This window comes from Schistocerca americana, chromosome X (genome assembly GCF_021461395.2).
Source record: "Schistocerca americana isolate TAMUIC-IGC-003095 chromosome X, iqSchAmer2.1, whole genome shotgun sequence".
Taxonomy (NCBI): domain Eukaryota; kingdom Metazoa; phylum Arthropoda; class Insecta; order Orthoptera; family Acrididae; genus Schistocerca; species Schistocerca americana.
Window position 1 is genome coordinate 957,493,381 of NC_060130.1, and position 23,589 is coordinate 957,516,969.

Genomic DNA, 23,589 nt, shown 5'->3' on the forward strand with positions numbered 1-23,589 from the left:
GGAGTTTATTAAAAAAACCTTTTGCCTGCTTCTTCTGGGGCAGTCATAGACAGTTTTAGATTTCTGTTTATCATGTAGTAATTTTCATTTCCTCTTGTACCGTGTTTGTGTACATCTTTATTTAGGAGGTGTTTATCACTTGACCTTACCGCAATTATGCTTTGGTATATGTACAGTGAATATACTGTCATAATATTATAGTGTACAAAAGCTTGCCTACAGGTCTGTCTCAGTGGAATTTTTGCAATGAATCTCACTGCCCTTTTCTGAATTGTGAATATTCTTTTTAGGTAGCCAGCTTGTGCACTTCCCCATATATGAACTGAATAAGACAAATGTGGGAAGACAAGTCCATAATACATTGATCTGAGGACTTTATCATCCACAGTCTTAGCTGTTTTATGCATGATGAAGATCTGTTTGTTTATCTTTTTACACAGTGCATCTATGTGCTTCCCCCATACCAAATGTTTGTCTATTATAGTTCCTAGAAAATTTGTGCTGGTTACTTCTTTAATAGTCTTTCCATTTATATTAACATTAATATTATAATTTTCACCATGCTTGGTCTGAAATACTACATTCATTGTTTTAGACTGATTCATAAACAGGTTGTTTTGTGTTAAATATTTATTTGCATTTTCGATATTCAGGAGTGCTTCCTTCTCAAGCTCCTCCTTTGTGTCAGCTGTGCAAATGATTGTTGTGTCATCAGCATGCATTATAAGTTTCCGATTTATATAGCTGGGGAAGTCATTTACGTAGAGTATAAATAGAATTGGCCCAAGCACAGACCCTTGCGGCACACCATGTTTAACTGTTTGTAATTCTGATCTGTAGTTTGTTATATTTCCCCCACTAGTATGTCTGATTTCTGTGCATTGTTTCCTATTTGTAATGTATGAGTTAAGTATGTCATAGCATTTTCCTCTAATTCCATACTAATATAATTTCATATAATTTCATCATCAATTTTCAGTGGTTCACACAATCAAATGCCTTAGATAGGTCCATAAAAATCCCACAAGTCTTTTGTTGCCTGTCAAGTAAATTAAGAAATTGCTCAATTATAACTGTTGATGCTGCTTTTGTTGACTTCCCTTCTCTGATCCATGTTGTGGTGAATGCAGTATACTGTACTTTGTTATAAAACTTACAATTCTATTGTTTATTATCCTTTCATAGATTTTAGCAAATGTTGAGATGAATGATACTGGCCTGTAATTTCCTAATTCATCCCTGTTCCCTTTCTTAAATATTGGCTTCACTTTACTTACTTTCAGTGAATCCGGAAATATACCTTCTTCTATCGCAGCATTCAGCATGTGTGTCAATGGTTTTAATATACATTCTCTGCATTCCTTTATGAGATGTGATGTGACATCATCCAAGCCAGATGAATGTTTAATTTTAAGTTGTTTTATTAGGTTTGACACTTCTGTATCTGTTGTAGGTATGAAAACCATAGTATGATTTGTATGTGGGGGTTTAACAATTTACTTACTGCATTTGTTTTATTTTGTCTTATTAATTCGTCTGCTACAGTAATATAATATCTGTTAAAAGTATTGGCTATTTCTAGAGAGTTTGCGTTGCTTTTCCCACTCATCAGTGGGCAGATGTCCTCTGCCCGATTTGTTACTTTTCCTCTCTCTTCATTAATGAAAGACCACAAACCTTTTGAGTAGTTCTTTCCCTTATCTATAGACATCCTGATGAATGATGCTTTAGTTTCTCTGATAAAACTACAGTACTCTTTCTTTTCTATTTTGTACAGTGTGTTCTAGGCCTCAGTATTTTTTTGTTTGGAGAGGTCATAATACACTCTCAGATTATTTCTGGCATGGATTACTTCTCCAGTCACCCTGCTTTTCTTTTTTTGTTGCTGTTTGGCAAGTCTTTTACTAACAGGACATGTAACATCATAATAATAATTGAATAAAGAAAAAAACTGGTTCCATTTGGTGTTTGCATCTTTAGCTGCACATATTGTTTCCCAGTTTTCTGACTCTAATATCTTTTTTAGCAGATTTATGTTATGTGGGTACGTCTGTCTTCTCATCTCCCATATCTTCTGCACTGAATCACTAGTCTTTATATTTATGTCTATCATGATTGCAAAATGGTCTGCTAATGTGGAGTTTATTACCAGTGTGTCACAATAGCATGTAGGAATATTTGTTATTACATGATCAATTATAGTTTCACTATGCTTTGTTACTCTGGTTGGTTTATCTATTTGTATTTTTAGGTTGTATATGCACAATAAGTCCAGTAGGGTCTTAGTATTGTCTGTATTTTTACTCGTGTCTATGTACAGATCTCCTATAATGATCAAATAAGCATATGATTTTCAGAGGTGTTGGATTATATCTTCCAGCTGTTCGAAGAAGGTTTTAATTACACTATTTGGTGATCGATACAAACCTAAAACGCAACATAAATTCCCAGCAATTTTAGTTTCCAGTGCTGTAGCTTCAAAGCTCAATTCTATAGTATATTTTGTTATATTTACGGCTTTAGTTGATTTATAGTTAGAAAAAATGGCAACCACACCACCTTTATAGGAAGTTCTGCAAAAACTGGCTACTTTCACATAATTCTTCAAGTTGTACATTCCTATGTGATTTTCTTTTAGCCCATGTTCTGTAACTACTAGAATGTTTGGCCTATACTCCTGTAATATTACCTCTAGTTCCTCTGTTTTATTGTTTATGTATTGAACATTTTGGTGAAGTATTCTAACAGTTGGCTTTAAATGTAGTAGTTCCCCTTCCTGTAATGTACTAAGCACTTCACTTGCTCCCTTTGCTTCTGGTACTATGCAGTGATTTTTTTCAGTTTGTGTCATTAAACCTGGATCGTATCTTTGTCCGGTGTTTATATTCCTCTCACTATTGTCACACTGGTATTTAAGATGGACAGCTTTACTTACATCTTTTTCCATGTTCTCTTTCTGCTTACTCGGTACAATAAAAAATCCTCACTTAGTGTAGCAGGTCTCCTAGTTCTCAGGCAGCTGTCTTGATTGGAAGATGCTTCTGCTGTTGATCTCCCAGACCTCAGGTACCTCTTCTGTGTGGTTGCTGTTGCTGGTGGCTCCTGTGCTCTCCGACTTGGTGACTGCCCTTCTTTGTTAGCTGCTGCGGCTAATGACCCTTGTATGTTTTCCTCACATGAATTTTCATTGTCTTGAGGTAGTATTATGGGGTCTGCTGTTCTGGATGCTGTTGCTGATGACGACAGCTCTGCTGATGATTGTAATGATTCTGCTGCTATTGGTTTATCTGACACTGCTGCTGAGAATATCTGAGTCTTTGCTGCTGCTACTGGTGTTTGTAGTAGCTGTACTGCAGATAATGATGGTTCCACTGTTACAGACAACTCTTGTTTTGGCGGAATTGGGATTGGAGACACTTCCATTACAGATGACTCATTAATAAATTTAAGTATTTCGGCACTAATAATCTTTTTCCCTTTTACGTTCATGTGGAGACCATGTCTTGTGAAGTGCTCTCTGTGAACACTGTTTATCTCTGTGAAAGTCGTATTCTGGAAACCTCTACATATTTTCTCAAACAGCCTGTTTGCTGTAAAAATCTCGATGTTTACGCACGAGTTTTCCATCAGATCGTATCTCCTGGGGATACTAACAATGTAGAAATGCACTCAAGGCATCCTTTTGATTGTTTCCTTTTGGATTCTCGTTACACGCCAAGTTTCATTACAGTAATTGTAATCTCATGTAAGTTGTCGCAATGTTCCGAAGTGCCAGAGCTGCTTGTGCAGTGTGTAGGACCCATAGTTCACTCTAAAAAGAAAAGAAAAAAGCCCTCGAATATACCCCACAACTAAAAACATACTTAAATTTATATTCTTCCCAAAGTACAAGTACTTTTTCACGAGAAAAGTATTCCAGTTCTTATTATCTTAAATGACTAATTCTATAAGTTTCTGAATGTAGAGGACTGCCCAGGTAGATTGGTTTGAACCCTGTGTTTATTGCCGATGTCTACATAAATATCATGGACATTGGTTCCCTTCATTAATATAGAGCTGAATTTGATCTTTAAGTAGTGAAGCTTCATGTAGTTCTATCTAAAAGTTTATATCCAATTACTGCAGTTTACGAGTAGCTATATGTTGTTATGTAACATCCCTTTCAGCGGACTGTATTTGCCAATAGTACAGAGACTACTGTAATTATACTTCATAAGCCTGCAGATGGAAAAGTATCTGTTAACGCACTGGACTGGGATGGAGAATCAGTAACAGCTGCCGGGTTTTGTGATAAAAGCTAGTTAACTTAATGAGTCTATTATTAGAGCAAGATCTACACAACACCAATGTACTTTTTACAAGTGTTTGAAATATTTGGAAAATCGGGCGAACTGTTTCTATAGTAAATACTCTCAGCAGTAGTGACATAGAAAATCCTCTTGTTAAAGATGTTTCGCATGATGGAACAGCCTGTAAGGTACAATGTGTTTCAGGACTTCAGGTTTATTGATATTAAGACAACTTCAGTGCATCGGTATGAATTTAGAATAAAAACTGCCTGTGCTATCTGACTAGCATTAGTGTTTTGCTGATAAATAAAAAGCAAATGAAAATAATCAGTGCTAATGAGAGTGAGTGAAAAAAGTGAAGCAAATCGTCTAAGAACATTTTGTTATGGTGAGAAACATGATAAAATAGGTGATAGTATGTTTCTTTGATACGATTTATAAACTTATAAAGGTCTCAGAAACGAGTTATTTAAATTGCACATATAGCAAGTGAAACATTGTATATCAGCTCCTTTAAATAAATATTTGTTTTTGTTTTATCAGTTTTGATTTTGATGAAATTTTGTATGAATTCCACGCATGAAAAGTCTAACATTTGGTCTATGGCAAAAAGAACGTTGTGGCAACATAATTATTTCCATAATTTTGTGGGATAGCAAGGTATGAGATATTCGAGATTACAAGTCTGGAAAGATGATCTTGAAATGTAGTCTACAGTAAGGTCAGGCAGGTTACAGAGAAACCTGCATTTATCAGCTTCTAAAATGATTTTCACTCTCCTAAACTATAGAAAAAAGTTTGGAAGTACAGTTGGTAGTTGATGGTTCGAGACACAATGTCGTTGTTACAGGTAGTCTGCGAAAAGCAGTTCATAGATATTGGCCACTGATCAATCGTGTATACAGATGGAATTAACTCCCTCAGCGTCAGTTAAGGCCTGAAGATCGTGCACTGAAGCACCAAAGCTGGTAGTCATATAATAAATCACATCGTAAGGACAGCTGTAGACGTTCCATTTTATTACATAGTTTAATAATGTGTTCAACATAAACCTGTGTTGGTAAAATGCGTGTTAAAAAAATATGTAACTATGTAGATCATAAACTATAAAATGATGTATCTCCTGTACTGTGCGATCAGATGATCTGTAAAATGTATGCTATGAGACGAATACAAAAAACATTACAATGCACGGGAGTCTGTTGTAAGCGTTTGCTGTCTGCCACCAGATAGCGCTACATATGCGTCCACACGATGCCTTTTTGTGGTCAACTTTGTGCATGCGTATAAATTTCCAACAGTGCAACTACGCATGCGCATTTGTGCATGCGTCATTTCTTGGAAAATGGTGGCCGTGCGTAATGCGCACTGCTACCCGCCTTCGGTGTTAACCTTTGCGCTTTTTATCAGACGACTGGCAGCTGGGATCGTATGTGTTTGTGCAGTGTGTTGAGATTATACTATGAAGCGATTTATGTGCAATAATGTCTGCTGACTTCGAAGGAAGCACGCTTAAGTTTGTAGATGATTACAGACAGAGAAAAAAGTCGTATAGAATGCTGCTTCTGAATATCATTTTAATAAAAATTCGAGATGTGTTGCCCTGAACGCCATGTATTAGATGAAAAGCTTCCGATCATATTTCTATAAAGAAGAAGATATTAAAAGTATTCGTATATTGCAAATACAGGATACTATAAGTTTCGTGTATGAAAAGTATATGTGAAAACGTGGATGAATATTCACGCTATGGTGATTTAAAAGCACAACTGATGAGCCTGACATCTGGACGAAAGAAATGTTGGGTTTGTGTAGCTCCTCAATAAACTACTAAAAGTAGAAATGAAGCACACTGATAATGCAAAAAAATACAAAACTGAAAAATAACACCTCCGTTCTAGTGGATTCTGGCGTCTATGATATTCCCAAATTTGTCGAGTCCGAGGATGTTAATCTACATCTCATATTTTATGATTACATACAAATGACGCACTAAAAGTTAAATAACCTTGACATAATGGCTAAGAGTCTCCCTTAAGTATTTCACTTTTATTTATTATTCGTGTTCCGTTGATTCAGTATGCAAGAGAGGGTATGGAATGAGTCATTATTGTACATGAGGACGGTACTTATAGCTGCTAATAGAAACAAATTGTAATATGTGTATAGGAACAAAATGTGCTAATAATTACAAGCTTAGGCTTTTCCAGAATATTATAAAGTAATCAAGTAATAAATTACAATTATTCTACATTACAAGTTACAAATGTGATAGAATTGAAACGCTTTGTTTTGAAATGGGGAATAAATCATTCACACGAGTTTATAAGTCGACAGTTGCTAACCAACAATATTTTATTGCTAGCCTTATCACTGCAGTTTCCCGAGCACAAAATCTAAAGTCTCGTTATGACCTCCCTCTGAAATCTGCAGACAAAAGGTTGCCATCACTTTGCAGTTTTGTTTTGAAATGGGGAATAAATCATTCACACGAGTTTATAAGTCGACAGTTGCTAACCAACAATATTTTATTGCTAGCCTTATCACTGCAGTTTCCCGAGCACAAAATCTAAAGTCTCGTTATGACCTCCCTCTGAAATCTGCAGACAAAAGGTTGCCATCACTTTGCAGTTCTCGTATCTCTGTTGTTCATATACTTCTTTATCTACATCCACTTTTGCGTTTTCGTTTTCTGTCGCCTTTTCATCACAATAAACGCAACACAAGCTCCCAAGCAAAGAAGAAGATTCATGGTAGTCTGCTAGCGCAATGAGGTAAAGTGTGGGCTCGAGAACGTCCATGCGCTTGTTGCTCACATTTGTGTGCGTGCCCTTCTATTCCCGTGCGTTTGCGATTGCGCACGACGAAAGAGGCATCGTTTGGACACACCTTAAAAGCTGCAAAACCGAGGCAAACCGATCGACACCAACGTTTGCTGGCCCTAGACACAAGTCATCTGTGGAAAGAACTGTAGCTTTGGCTTTGTGTATAGGCTTAGTTTGTTGTGTGTATTGTTGAGTGGATGTTGGAGTTTGAATTGGAACGGAGACGTAAGGAGTTTGATGTGAGTGGAAAAACAAAAGTAAGATACTTGTCTTTGATTATGTAAACTGTAATAAAGGCATTGACGTTTATTTCGGAATAGTGGTGCCGTGTGACTTCGTAAGAGACAACGTTTCAATTCCGATGGAAGTGATATATTTGTTTACAAACTCCTTTACTGCATAACGTCAACGCTTTTAGTTTCAGAACTTGTGCGGTGCTATAGAATAATACACGGAATGTATTTGTTATTATCTCTAATTTCGTGCTTACGAAGTCAAATGGGACCACAACAACCACCCGAAGCAAGTATAACGTATTCAGTGATGTGATGCTTTTAGTTTCACAATTATTACAAATAAGGCCATTTATTCTTTTGAAAGCAGATAGTTGCAGCGGACAAAGGAAAAGTTGTTGACCCAAAAGCTGTTCAAGTTTCAAATAAATCTTCAAAAAAATTCTTTTCCTTTGCCTAGATTTGATTTCTGTACTAGCTGTGTGTACCTTACTCCACAGCTTTCAAGTTTCTTAATTAAAATACTGTGAGACAATCACAAAGACCTTGATAGATATAGTGGCATGAGTGTTCTGTTTACATTTTGTAGCTACGTACTCACATCGATACGGTAGTTTCACGCTCTAAAAGTAACTTGGAAGGTTCAGGAATGAATTGTCTCGCCCTCATTGGCAGTCCACACAAGCACGAAAAATTCATTTCTACACTTCAGTGACCCTCAGCAATCTTGGTTCATCTCTACAGAATCGTGATGTTCCTTTTTTTTTCTTTGGGAGTGGTGGGGGGGGGGGGGGCGGCTTGTGTAGTTCTCGACAAAAGCAAGAGATTGCTTTTTTTTCCTCTCTAAAAAAATGTTTCATGGTGATAATGCCCACTTTGCTGGCAAATGTATGTTTATATGTTAGGTGCTGTAGCTTTCATATCTTGCTGGGCGTTTAATGGGCTGAATTTTGTGGCACTTTAAAGGGTAATTTATAATGATCAATGTGTGTGCGTTATTGCTCACCAATTCTAAGTACTGATAACGAAATATGCGTTAATACAGGACTGTACTACAGACAGAATACAGTGTGGCTCCCAAACAGGCAGAGATACTGTAGGACATGGCCCATGTGGGAGGCAAATAGAGAACAAGTAAATTGGTGGGAGGACCCAACAAGTTTAAAATTGCTCCTGGTTGTTGTGTTGATAAAATTACATCATGCTTAGTGCAGAATTTAATGGAATGTGTTTTATCTAATTTAAATTACAACCTCTTTCCTTAACCACATAGACTGTGTAGAAGGTCAAAATCTCTAGAGAAATCTTTCACCATTTATATGTACAGCATGCTTTGTAGATAAATGAGTGTCATGGCCCAATACTTATTTGTATACACCAACTGTAGGCTTACTCACACAGTGAAGATTCTATGTGAACTCACTTTAAGGCTCAGAATGGTTATTAACAGTATTATACAACAGACATCAGATGCTAGAGGTCAAGCGGTAATGAGTTATTCTAATAACCACTCCACAAAGTTAATGTGGAAAAAGGAGCACTTGTAACATGTGTAAAAGTTGCACACACAGTCAGAAATATTGAAACAAATAGTTTTTGTGTAGATCAGAACATAGAAGCACGTGGTTTTGAGTTGTTTCTGCAGAATACTAATCTGATAATTGTAACAATCAACAGATCCCCTCTAGAAAACTTTTCTGCTACTGTATTCATGAGCAATCTAGATGCATTATGTAGCAACCTGGCATAAAACAAGAAATAGTTAGTAGTTTGTGGAATTTTCAGTGGGGATTTATTTAAAGATACTAGCAGGAAAATTGAACTGGAATCATTACCATATGGAAAAGGAGGAGTTGGAACATACGTAAAAGTTGGACACAGTGTCAAAATTTTAAAACAAATAGTTTTTGTGTAGACTAGAACCTAAAAGCATGTGCTTGCGAGTTGTTACTGCAGAATACTTACCTGATAATTGTTATAACCTACAGATCTCCTCTACAAAACTTTTCTGTGCTTTCATGAGAAATCTAGATGAATTATACAGCAACTTGACAGGCAACAAGAAACAGTTTGTAGTGATTTCAGTGTAGACTTGAATGGAGATATTTAAAAAAATACTACCATGAAAAGTGAAGTGGAATCATTATTTGGATGCTTTATTCTAATTTTGTTGGTAAGTTTTGCAACTCTTGTGCAACAAGATAGGACACTGACAACATTCTTATGGACGGTGCTCAGGCTGAAACAGTGTGTACCAAATTGTTAATGTACTGTCTGATCATGATACACAGTTAATGGAAATAAATCATACAGCAACTCTTGGTCCTGAGGCAGGCTGTGAGGCTTACTAGTGAGAACTGGATGCAGTGTTCTACTAAGCGCAAGTTGAAAGAGGTGGTATGGGTTGAGATATGTACAGAAAGAGATGCTAAAGACAAATTCAATTGATTCCATAATGTCACTTTTCAAAAATTGCTTTCCTAAAAAGTAATCCAGAAAGTGCATTAAAAAACAAAACCAGTAAGCCATTGATAACTAAGGGAATTAAAATTGCATGTAAGATGAAGAGGGAAATTATATAAAGACCAGAATAAGTAAAGAGCTGATATTACTTGCATACTACCAGAAAAAAAAATTACATAAATAAAATGAAATAATCAATACTGTAATATTTTATGGAAAGTCATTAAAATGTCAAGGAAGTTAATAATGGGGATAATAAGATCAAAACTATGTGGGATTTTGTCAATGGGAGACAGGAAAGGCAGTGAGTGTAAAAGATATCATAACAATTAAACTAAATGACACTTGTTATTGATAATTCATAAGTTACAAGTATTTTCAACAATCACTTTCTGAATGTAGCAGCAAAAATAGGATTAAATGGTTCAGTTGAAGAAACAGGAGAATATATTAAAATGTTCTACAAAACTAAGTAACTGTAAGTGACACCAATACCCTCCACTGAAATTAATAGTATTATAAAAAATTTAAAAAACAAAATATCATATGATGATGAAATTTCAAACAGAATTCTTAAAAGTTGTAAATACATAAAACTGCAACCAGTCACTTTTTTGAATAGTTATTTATTATTCCATGAACTGGTTTTCGAACCTTTTCAGGTTCATCTTTAGATGGTTTTCTGCAAGTTACATCACTACTTCTATGATGATGCTGGGTGCTGGCTTGCAACAATATGGACAGCTTTTTTCTGTTAGTGCCCATCTGTCTGCTTCCATTTTGATGGCCCGTTGGTACATCACTTTAATCGACAGTCACGGGGTCTAAAATATCCATAATGGATAAGCTTAATCTTAAAAGTTGCTCTAAATTAATAAGTACAATCCTTGGTGATATATGTAAGCTTCACTGGTTTGGAATTTTTCCAGAAAGTTTAAGATATACAATTGTTAACCTCTTCATAAAAAAGGCGACAAGAAAAACTTTAATAAATTATTGTCCAATTTTTTTTACTGACATCTTTTTCCAGAATATTTGAAAAAGTAATGTATTTGGGAGTACTGATTGGCTGTCGTACCCCCTCCATCTAATAGGTGCTGTTCATGCATGGTTATTTACATCTTTGGGCAGGTTTAGTGACATCTCTGAACAGTCAAAGGGGCTGTGTCTGTGATACAATAACCAGTCAACATCTATCTTCAGGAGTTCTTGGAACTGGGGTGATGCAAAACTTTTTTTGATGTGTGTATTTGCTAATGGAGTTAGTCATAAATAATCCATCACAATTTGAGAAGAACAATTGGAGTCAATACCTACAACACTAGAGATAAAAGCAAGGATGGCATGAATTTAAACAGACTAGGCTCAATGAGGCTCAGTAAAATGGTTACAGACACCCGTAAAATCATTAAGAACAAGGGAAACTGATACCGTGTGGAGGGGATGAAAAATCAAAAGTGAAAATTGAAAATAAAAAATCGGAAATACGGAAGCGTCCGATCCCACCCGTCTGATTTGACCCATGACGTCACAAATATGGCGGAAACAAACACACACACACTTTCCACAAGAAGCCTAATGACACTAACGGGACAAGCACGGGAAATGGGGTGTTTTGGGTGGGGGCAAACTAAATATAAACAAATTTAGACGCCTTGCGTAGCTACAGCGTGTAAGTGAAGACAGCCATTCATGAATACCCACCCACCTCCCCAGGGGTCGTAACCCCTGCAATCCATAGAAGATAAAGATGCTTCAGTAGCTGATTAGTGTTTTTTGTCTTTTTTTAAAAAAAATCTCAGGGGATAGAACGAACAGATCAGAAAGATAAATATAATAAACTAAAACAGAAATTGGAGAAAACAGATAATTAAAATAAGTAATAAGTGTTTTTAAATTAAAAAAAAATCTCAAGAGATAGAACAAACAGATCAGAAAAGTAAATAAAATAAGATAAAACAGAACTGGAGACAGCCACACTCAAACCAAACTCCGCGCCGTCATGACGTCACACACGACAACACCCTTACGTCACGGGTGAAAGCCGATGCGTGGGATCGGACACTTCTGTCGGCCCAAAAAATCTTCCAGGCAGAAATTCCAATATAAGTACTAAGGATAGTACGTTTCAGAACTCGAGTTTAACTCCAAACCTGACGATATTTCATCAAAATGTACAATCACTATCCAACAAAGGAAACGAATTTCAAATTTTGTTGGAAAGTGACATGGAAAACGCCTCTGTATTATGTTTTACTGAACATTGGCTTGACAAAGAGAAACTTCATATGCTATGCATTCCAAATTTTGTATTGGGTAGTTACTTTTGTTGGAAATTGTATAAACATGGTGGTAGTTGCATTTATGTTAAAAATATCATAAATTTTAAATGTATGCTGTATGTAGAAAAATTATCCATAGAGAAAGATATTGAGGTAAATGGAATTGAAATCACGGACAAAAAAAAATTGCTATAATTTGTCTATACAGGGTGCCAACTGGCAATATTAACATCATGTTAAAGAACCTTGATAATATCTTACACACGACTACACAAAAAAAATAGAAAACTAATTATATGTGGGGATTTCAACATTGATTTTGCAAGTGAGTCCAATCAGAAAACGGCTTTACTGAACCTCTTAGCAACTTTCAATTTAAAGGCTACTATAGAAACACCAACACACACCACAAAAACTTCAGCCACAATCCTTGATCAAATATTTAGAAATGTGGGGTCTAGTGTAGCAGGGGATACAACCCGTCGGCTTTGGACAATGACATCACAAGTCGCCAGAGAGCAGTTTACCATTTTCGCTTTTGCTGTTATGTTTCGGTTTCGTTTTTTTACTGATTGCTTAATAAAGTGGATCTGTTTATTCTATCTCGTGAGATTTTTTTTTTAAAAAGCCAAAAAACACTTATCAGCCACTGAAGTGAGCTACAACAGTAAGAAGAATCGCTTCTCGATTGGCGACTTGTGACGTCATTGTCCAAAGCCGACGGGTTGTATCCCCTGCTACACTAGTCCCGAAATGTGCACTTGAAACATTCAACACAAATCCACAATACAGGCTTTGGGGACCACACAGACCAAGAAAATAGGATAAGATTAGGAAAACCATTTATTTCAACTGAATGTCTAACTACTACATCTAGGAAGTATAATGATCAGAATATACAACATTTCCTTAACTATCTGTGTAAAGAAACTTGGGAAGACATCTATGAATGTAAAATTACAAATGATAAGTTCAACAAATTCCTAAATAGTTTTAGCTATTATTTTGAACTTTGATTTCCTCTCCATAAAAAGACAGTTACAAAAAAGGATCTGAAAATAAAATGGGTCACAACAGGGATACAAATATCTGCGAAGAAAAAGAGATTACTTCATGAAATATCTAGACAGCACACCACATCCCCAGAATTTGATTCCTAGTTTAAGAGTTACAAAAAGATTTTAACTAAGGTCATAAAAGAAGCAAAAAGAATGGCAAATAGTTCCTTCATAGCAAATGCACAGAATAAAATGAAAGCCATATGGGACATTGTAAGGCATGAAACAGGAGTAAAACAGAGAGAATACCATAATATCAAACTGAACGAAAACACTTCTGTAATATCTGATCCCCAGCAGATAGCAAATAATTTTAACTCATATTTCTTTGAAGCAGCTGAGATTCTGGTGAAGCAAAACTTTCAATATGCTGTCACTGCAAATCAGATTAAAACTATCCCTAGTAACAAGTCTCTCTTCCTATACCCAACAGATGAACAGGAAATGCTAAAAACAATTGGGGAGCTAAAATCAAAATTTTCCTCTGGTACTGACAACATACCAGACCATATCATTAAAAAATGTGCACCATTAGTAGTTAGGCCCTGGTAGACATATGCAATAGTTCGCTTTCTCAGAGAATCTTCCCAGAAAGGTTAAAAATAGCTAAGTGAAACCATTGTACAAAAAGGGTGAAAAAACAGATATAACAAATTATAGGCCAGTCTCTCTACTATCTGTTTTTTCTAAAATAATTGAAAAAATCTTTTATAAAAGACTCGTAGATTTCATTGAAAAAAATAAACTTTTCTCAGCTACACAGCATGGTTTCCGAAAATGTAAATCCACTGAGTCAGCTATTATCGATTTCTTAAATGAAGCTTTAAATGCATTAGATAAAAAAAGAACACACAGCAGCAGTATTCCTAAATCTTTCAAAAGCATTTGACGTCATTAACCATGGTCTATTGCTTAGAAAGCTAGAAAATGTTGGTGTCAGAGGCCCAGCCTATGATGAGTGGGTAAAGCCATATCTACAAAACAGACACCAAATAGTTGAAGTCTTGCACAAAGAAGGAAAAAATTTAACTTCTTATCAATCAGAAAAACAGTGTTAAACAGTGGATCCAAGATGACCTAAGATGGCAGAAACACACACAACACCTATGTAGCAAATTAAATACCATTTGTTTAAGTATAAAAATTCTTGCTGGATGCACATCAATGCAAGCCATAAAAAAATGTGTACTATGCCCAAGAAGAATCACTACTAAGATGTGGTTTAATTTGCTGGGGAAATTCACCACCCAGCAAAAGCTGTTTTATTGCACAAAAAAGAATTATAAGAGCCATGGAAGGCTCAGCACCTCGATCTTCATGCAAACCCTCATTTATAAAGCTTCATATTCTTCCATTACCATGCCTATATATCCTAGAAACAATAATGTTTATAAGGAAAATCATAGATGAAAATAGCAAGATTGCTCCAAAAAACCAAAATATCCATTCATACAATACAAGGAATAATCAAGATTTACATATGCAGTTTTCACATACAACACTAAAACTAAAAGGACCCTTGCAAGCAGGAAAAAAACTGTATAACAAACTACCTAAAAAAATTAAGGCAATAACTGGCATGCATAAATTCAAAACTGCAGTGAGTGACTACTTGCTACAGAATTTCTACTATAGTGTTCATGAATTTTTATCGACAATGTAAATATGTGAAAAACTTAAATAGTTTATACAATTAAGGCCAAAATAAGAAATGTGTGCATGTAGATTTATCTGTGTATTATATGTGGTCTATTACGTGTGTGTGTGTGTGTGTGTGTGTGTGTGTGTGTGTGTGTGTGTGTGTGTGTGTGTGTGTGTGTGTGTGTGTGTTTAATCAAGGCCAAAAGTATGAAATGTGTGCGTGTAAAATTAATTTGTGTATTTGTGAGATGTTATTCCCATATGTTAGTTATATTACTAGATACAATGGTTTTTCTTTTAAACTTTATTGCAAATTATTTGACTTGTCCTATATCATTATGTACATCTGTACAGTGCATGATTCACAGGACCAATAAATATACAATACAATACAATACATTATTAAAGGTGTCAGTGGCTCAGACAAGAGTAAAATAAGTAACAGCAAATTTTCATATCATCTGCCAAATAACTAAAAATGTGTGCCAGGTAGCAAAGCAAGTTTTAAATCTAACATAAAATCATTGCTTCTGTAAAACTCCTCCTATTCTATGGACAAATGTGTATTTAAAAACTGGTAGCCTGAAAAGGATAGCCTTTTTTTAAGTGTAGTTGCATGAGTAGGACTAAAACATGATGTGTTAATTAATGTTAATACTAATAATAAACACGCATCTTGTAAACTGACTCACACTATATCATTTTGATAGAAGAATCGCCTATGGAACATATAAATAACTAACAAAGTAATTTTATCAGTAGTTATTTTGAAGTGAAGACATCAAATATAGAAACAGTAGTGTAACACTACTTTCGTTAATTAATGACTTTATTGTTATGAAGAGAGAAGAGGGCATATTAAAAAATGCTCTAATTAGATATCAAAGAATGTATAATTGGCTTAGGTGGAAAATTAAAAGCTATTAAATGTTTACTGAATGATACTATGCCTGTAGAGATAGTGAGCTGAAGTAAAGCTCCCAAACATTTACAATCCAGAAAACTTTGGATATTCTGTTGCTGAAAAAATGTGCAATGTGCTCCACTATTACAAGGGACTGGTCATATGCAACCAAGTTATAAGCAACAAAGCTCCAATTTGGCTGGAAAAGTAGTATTGTGATGGAATTTCAATCATGTTATGAATCTAGTGAATGGTGAGCTCAATCATACTGCTTTGCTGATTCTTACTGAACTGGCCCAATGCTGTCTATGACTTGAATGAATTGCATTAATGTTAACTCAGTGTGCTGTTTTCAGTGCCAGCAATTTGCACATTCATTGGATTCAGCTCGTGGAATGTTCATATGGAAGCTTGGAAGCAAAGTTCACCCTCTTGGTTATTACCATATTACATAGCAGTTCAGCCAACATACAATGTGCTTGTTGTACAAGGGCAAAGGGAAAAGTTATGAGGCATAGAGATAGTGTTTGTATCAGTGAGTGTTGTCGTCATGATTTTTGTACAATTTACACAACAAAGAAAGTGAAGTATTAATTTGAAATGCAGGGCAGTTTTGCTAAATAGGTTATTTAAGTAGTCATTTTTATGTCAAATTGATAAACAAGAATAAAGTGCTGTGGTAAAAAATGTTCTATACGGTTCATCTCAAACAAAGTTGTTGAAGATTTATAGAAAACTTGGTAGTTTCAATGTGTAAAAAAATGTGCAGCTGAATTAAAACTTAGCTGAACTTCTCGTGAAAAAGTGCTCATGAAGGATGTTTCATCTCTGCATCTACATATATATTTCACTATGGCCGAGATTACTTTGTACCACTAATAGTCATTTCCATTCCTGTTGCACTCACAAACAGAGCAAGAGAAAAATGACCCTCTATATGCCACATGGTCCCTAATTATTCTTTTCTTATCTTCATGGTCCTTATGTGAAATGTACATTGGTGGCAGTCGAATAGTCATGCATTCAACTTCCAATGCCGGGTGTCTACGTTTTCTCAATAGCGTTTTGCAAAATGAACGTTGTGTGCTCCCCAGCAATTCCCATTTGAGCTCACAAAGCATCTCCATAACACTCTCATGTTGATCGAAACTACCAGTAACAAATTCTGTTACTGTTTCTGAATTGCTTCAGTGTCTTCCTTTAATCCAGTTTGATGGGGATGCCAAACACGTGAACATTACTCAAGAATGGGTTGCACTAGTGTTCTATATGTGGTCTCCTTTACAGATGAACCACACTTTCCTAAAATTCTTCCAATAAACTGAGACTGACCATTCACGTTCCCTACTACCGTCCTTATGTGCTTGCTTAATTTCGTTTCACTTTGCAATGTTATGCCTAGCTATTTTATTGATGTAACGGTGTCGTGCAGCACACTACTGAGGCTCAGTTTGAGTATTATGGGATTGCTGTTCCTACTCATCTGCATTAAGTTACATTTTTCTATAGTAAGAGAAAGCTGCCATTCATCACAACTAGAAATTTTGTATAAGTCATGTTGTATCCTCATAAAGTCTTACGTAACAACACTTTCTCATGTACCACAGCATCATCAGCAAGCAGCTGCAGATTACTTCTCACCATGTCTGACAGATCATTCGTGTATATGGAGAATAATAGCAATCCAATACCACTTTCCCGGGGCGCTTCTGATGATCCCCTTGTCTTTGACGAACACTCGGTGGTGAGGACAGCGTACTGGGTTCTATTATTTAAGAAGTCTTTGAGCCACTCACATACCTAGGAACCTATTTTGTGTAGTTGTACCTTCGTTAACCGTCTGCTGTGGGACACCGTGTCAAATGCTTTCTGGAAATCTAGGATAATGGAATCTTCCTGTTGCCCTGCATCCGTGGTTCACATGATACCATGTGAGAAGATGGCAAGATGGATTTCCAAAGAGTGATGCTTCTGAATCTATGCTGATATGTGAACAGAAGCTTTTCCGCCTTGAGAAAATTTGTTATCGTCATCTTTTCTGTTTTCTGTCTTTCCCTTAGTTGCTTTAAATTTGTGGAGGTACATACCGTCTATGCAACTAATTGTTTATTGCCATACGCATTTTGCTTCTTTTATTTGGGAAGCATCATCAGTGACCTGTTTCCTTTTATACATACAATAAAGGTATTGTGTGGTAGCATATAGCAGCATATTATATCTACCACATAATACCTTTATTGTATGTATAAAAGGAAACCTGTATTACAGGCCATGATGATGCTTCCTAAATAAAATAAGCGAAATGTGTGTGGCAATAAACAAACTGCCTTCAATCAGTGGCATAGACAGTACATACCTAGACGAAAATTTGTTATATTTGAATTGAGGATATGTTCAAGGACTGTGCAGCAAACGGATGTTAAGGATACTGGTCTGTAATTCTGCTGGTCCATTCTTTTATGCGGGAGTCACCTGCACTTTTTTCCAGTTGCTTGGGACATTTTGCTGGTTGAGAGATTCGTGTTAAATGTGAGGTATATAATGGGCCAATGCTGTAGAGTGCTATCTGTTAAACTGAATTGGGATTCCATCTGGATCTGGTGACTTACTTATCAACTGTTTCAGTTGCTTCTGTACGTCAAGGATGTCTGTTGCTATGTCCTCCGTACGGGAGTATGTGCTATGGCCAAATTACTGCATGTTTGTACTATCCTCCTGCGTGAGTGATTTCCTAACCACAAAATTTAAAATTTCAGCTTTCCTGTTGTGCGTCATCTATTGTCACACCACACTGGTCAGCAATTTTACATAGGACTAGCATTTTCTCGGGTTGCCGGCAAGATCGTTTGCCGAGATATGATGATGGTAGTTGTATGCTTTGTGCATTGATAGTTTTACAGGCACAAGAATTTCTACTAACTTTTCCCTGTTGTCCTTTGTGCATTCTCTTTTGAAATGAAAGTGCGACAGTCACTCCATTCTTAGCATTATTCGGATTTTGTTATTAAACTGTGGTTTGTTTTTACCGACCTTAATCCAACCACTTAGTTCTCCGTAGCGTGATTTATAATCTGTTTCAAGTTTGCCCATAATACCTCTACAACCTTCATGCTGGAACTAAATGATGTCCATTCATTGTCTAAGTGGGATGCTAAGAGCTGCTTATCTGCTCTTTCTAGCAAAAACAGTCTCCTAGCGTTCTTGATGGATTCATTAGCCCCAGTAACCGTTGTTGCATTCATTAGTCTTAGTAACCGTTGTTGCTGTGATATGATCACTACTCATTGTCTATATACTGACATCTATAAGTTCATGCCTGTTTGTAGCTAGATAAAATTTGATAGTCCTTCACTTCCACAAATTGCCACATAATTTTGTAGGAAAAATTGTAGGTAGAAAACATTCAAATCTAGTGAGAAGACTGAGTGAGTTGGCGCAGATGTAAAAAAAACTGGACTCTCATTTGGGAGGGCGGTTATTCAAATTCCCTCATCGTTACCCTGATTGAGGTTTTCTGTTGTTTTGTAGTCCTCTCTCTCTCCCTCCCTCCCTCCCTCCCTTCCTCCTCCTTTAGGTTTCCTAAGGCAAATATCAAAAGGCTTCCTTGAAAACTGGCATGGATGGTATCCTTCTGAATTCCAAGCTTGTGTTTAGTCTGTTAATGACCTCATTCCTTCCACTGGAAAGGTGGCAACCATAAGTAGATTTTTTGCAAACCTACCAGAATCAGACATTAGGGAATTAATATACTCACTGGAAAACTGGACTAACTGTGTTAATGTAATAGCTGAATTTGTTGCAAAATAAGTGTGCCTTTTTATGCAAGGAAAATGGTCTCTATCAGTCTTTTGCTTTGCCCTTGTGGAATGGTCACACCTGAATTTAGGCGCTAAAGATAATGAAATTGATTTCATTCTCAAAGGCAATGAATGAATTTAATGTGCTTCAGTCTTAGAAAACATAATAAGGGATGCGTCAGTCTTAGAAAACATAATAAGGGATGCGCAACACGGATTCAGAACTGGCAGATCAACACAGTCAGCTATTTATACCTTCTTAAATGAAATTCTAACTGCAGTAGATAATAAGCAACATGTGTCTGGCATATTTCTTGACCTTAGTAAAGCCTTCGATGTAATTGATCATAATACTCTGTTGCAGAAGCTAGGTAATTATGGAATATGAGGCCTGCTAAACAAGTGGATACATTCCTACCTTCATGACTGTCAACATGTCTCTCAAATAAAATACAAAGACATAAAAATTGTAATTTTTACAGTAATGCACAAAACATTACATATGGAGTTCCTCAAGGGTCAGTCCTTGGGCCAATTCTTTTCATTCTTTATGTTAATGATTTGTCGGAAAAAATAACTAAAGGGACGACAGTACTTTTTGCAGATGACACAAATATCCTAATCAAATCACGTGATGAAGAAAGCCTACAGAAAACAGCTACAGGTATAATACAAAATTTGACACAATGGTTCAGAACAAACAAGCTAATAATAAATAATGAAAAACAGTGACAGTCAATTTCCACAATTCACAGAAGCTACATCCTGCAAGACCAATTTTTAAAATTGATGGAAAATCTGTCTCATCTGTTAACGACACAAAATTTTTAGGCATACATATTCAACAAAAGCTAAAATGGGAGACACATCTTAACCATGTAAATAAGAAGCTACACACACTTACGTACACAGTAAGAATCCTCGCACAAAATACAAGCTGTGTGTCTGTGATCACAATGTGCCATGGCAGTATTCAGTCACTGCTGATGTACAGCATTATCTTTTGGGGGAACTCCGTAGGTACTAACAAAACATTTAGGCTACAGAAAAAGATTGTTAGAATAATAAACCATGCTAAGTACAGAGACTCCTGTAGACCAATATTAAAAATCTCAGTATACTGCCTCTTCCTTGCTGTATAACTGTGATTACCACCCTCATGATACTAGGCAGAAGCATTACTTGCATGTCAATACAGTAAGTACAAACATTTGTAAGAGAGAAGTGTATCATACTGGCATAATGCTGCACAATCACATGCCACCCTATTTGAAACAGATGCAAAATTTACAAAAGTTTAAAGTGAAACTGAAACAGTACTTGCTTGACCACTACTTCTATTCTGTTTCCGAGTTTTTTAGAATACCAGAAAAGTGTAGTGTAACTGCTCAAAAATTCTTAATAAGTCTATCATTTTGTTTCATTATATTAAATTTGTCATCAATATTCAACATGTATTGAATAATTTTTAATTATTTATCCTTTCAAAATAACAATGTGTATGATGTTGTATACACTGTACCAACCTGACTTGTCCTACATCGTTTATGCAAAATATTTACCTAAACACAATTTACAGGACCAATAAAGAAATACAAATACAAATAGTTTATATTTTTGCTGTAAAATAACTTTGAGTGAGCATGTGAAGTTTGAACTTCGTAACAGTCGCCACCAAACAGCAAATTGTGCTCTTGTTTCCTTATGATCTTTTTGAGAGGAAAGCTTTCACCATTGTTTAAATAACTGCCATTGCTGTGGGACTTTATTTACATATAATTCTGGGTAACTAATCGAGAGCCTGATAGTAACTGAGATATCTTGAGTACATTATTTTAATTTCTAGTTTTCACAAAGGAAATGACACACACAAATCACACTTGATATGTGCAAATAAATAAAATTAAGTATAGCTAAATTTGCATAAAACCATCCAAGATGAGCAGGATAGACTTGAAACAAGTTATGGAATGCTAAATGAAAATGTTATATTTTTTTAACTGTTGTTATGCTTTAAGTAGTATGTTCCACATTAGAATAATTTTTCCCTACTCTGTGCTGGGGAAGTTCTGCATGAATTGTACCAGTATGCCCAAATGGTGTCCAGCTGGAAGGAAGAGGTGACTGAAACTTTATGACCATATTGTCGTAATGAATGATTTCTAACTGACGAAAGGCATTCATGAACTTTCCCCTTCAGTGATGGTCAAGAACAACTGGATACCTGAAGTTTAAGATTTTCAGGAAATGTCACTACAGAGGATGTTATACGGGACAGAACTAAATTCAGAACTCTTAATTGACAATCATCAACCTACAGGAAAGATGATCAGATGATCACTAGAACCGACAACACCTGATTGACAAAGAAGAAAATAATTATCTTACTGTCTAAACTGTTAATTTCAAATTGCTGACAATTAGCAGATAGCAGGAAATGAAGGAGCTTGCAGCTAGAGCTTGTTTATAGGAATCCTCTTGCATTTTTGTAGAGTAATTTGATAAAAATGTGAAAAATCCAAATCCGAATGGCTGGATCAGATAACAAACCTGAGTTCTCATTGCAAAAAAATGACATCGAAAATTCCATCCATTTTACAAGGGGGCTTCAAAAAATAACTTATGCATTGTCATGACAGGCTGAGTAACTATTTCTGAATGCTACACTACACTCGGCGACACAGATACATCACATTATTTTTCAACTGTCACCATGTCTCTGTAAACAACAGTCGGAATGTTTTACCAATCATTCAGTTCCTCAATGATACAAATTCACTCCTAGGTCATGAAGCCATTTAGAACTACTGTGTAAATGTGCTCATCATTGGAAAAAGCCTCCACCCCAACAAAGATGCCCCCCGTCCAACCCCGGATCAGATGTTCTTTCAGTTTGCATGGTGCAAGAATTGGTCTCCCACATCAGCATCACCCATGTCTATGTCTCCTTGGTCAAATTGTTCACACCAATTCACTATGGTTGGATACGACATTGTATTTGGCCTGCATACTACCAGAAACGTCATGGTGAATCTGTGTGGAATTAGATATTTTGACCACAAGAATCATACTGTCATGTGCACTTCAACTTTGGAGTACATCCACGAGTTCGTTTATACACTGTGATGCACCGTTATCCATACAACAGCATAACTTTCTTCCCAGGACACTCTATAACATCTACTATCTATTTACAAAGCACCAGTCTTCATACACTATGGTCTTAGCATTGGATGTGTGCAACTCACTTTATACAATAACAATCCTTATTGTATGAAACTTAGTAGTTCATGCAGAAAGTAGGAATTTTACAACTTTGGCTTAAAAAGTGCTCTTTCTCAATAAGCCTGTTGAAAATGTGTACTACAGAACAACAAACGCTTCTCTGAATGAAGGCAGGGGCAGAATCCCTACATATAACTCATTTGTCGTCGTTGCTGTTGTTGTCTTCAATCCATAGACTATTATGATACAGGTCTCCACAGTAGTCTGTCCTGTGCAAGCCTCTTCATTTCTGCATTACTACTACTACTACTACTACTACTACTACTACTACTACTCCCCCCCCGTGAACCATGGACCTTGCCGTTGCTGGGGAGGCTTGCGTGCCTCAGCGATACAGATGGCCGTACCGTAGGTGCAACCACAACGGAGGGGTATCTGTTGAGAGGCCAGACAAATGTGTGGTTCCTGAAGAGAGGCAGCAGCCTTTTCAGTAGTTGCAGGAGCAACAGTCTGGATGATTGGCTGATCTGGCCTTGTAACACTAACCAAAACGGCCTTGCTGTGCTGGTACTGCGAATGGCTGAAAGCAAGGGGAAACTACAGCCGTAATTTTTCCCGAGGGCATGCAGCTTTACTGTATGGTTAAATGATGATGGCGTCCTCATGGGTAAAATATTCCGGCGGTAAAATAGTACCCCATTCGGATCTCCGGGCGGCGACTACTCAAGAGGACGTAGTTATCAGGAGAAAGAAAAGTGGCGTTCTACAGATTGGAGTGTGGAATGTCAGATCCCTTAATCAGTCAGGCAGGTTAGAAAATTTAAAAAGGGAAATGGATAGGTTAAGGCTAGATATAGTGGGAATTACTGAAG

General features: G+C 36.3%; 1 protein-coding gene across 1 annotated transcript in view; it reads left to right on the forward strand.

Annotated features, from left to right (window-relative positions):
• Nucleotides 1-7,252: 7,252 nt before the first annotated feature.
• The window catches only part of LOC124555270 (ATP-dependent helicase brm-like), a 42,908-nt gene continuing 26,571 nt past the window's right edge, over nucleotides 7,253-23,589 (forward strand). The window contains exon 1 of the mRNA XM_047129139.1: nucleotides 7,253-7,353. The gene's annotated coding sequence lies outside the window, so the exon portion shown is untranslated. The remainder of the gene's footprint in view (nucleotides 7,354-23,589) is intronic.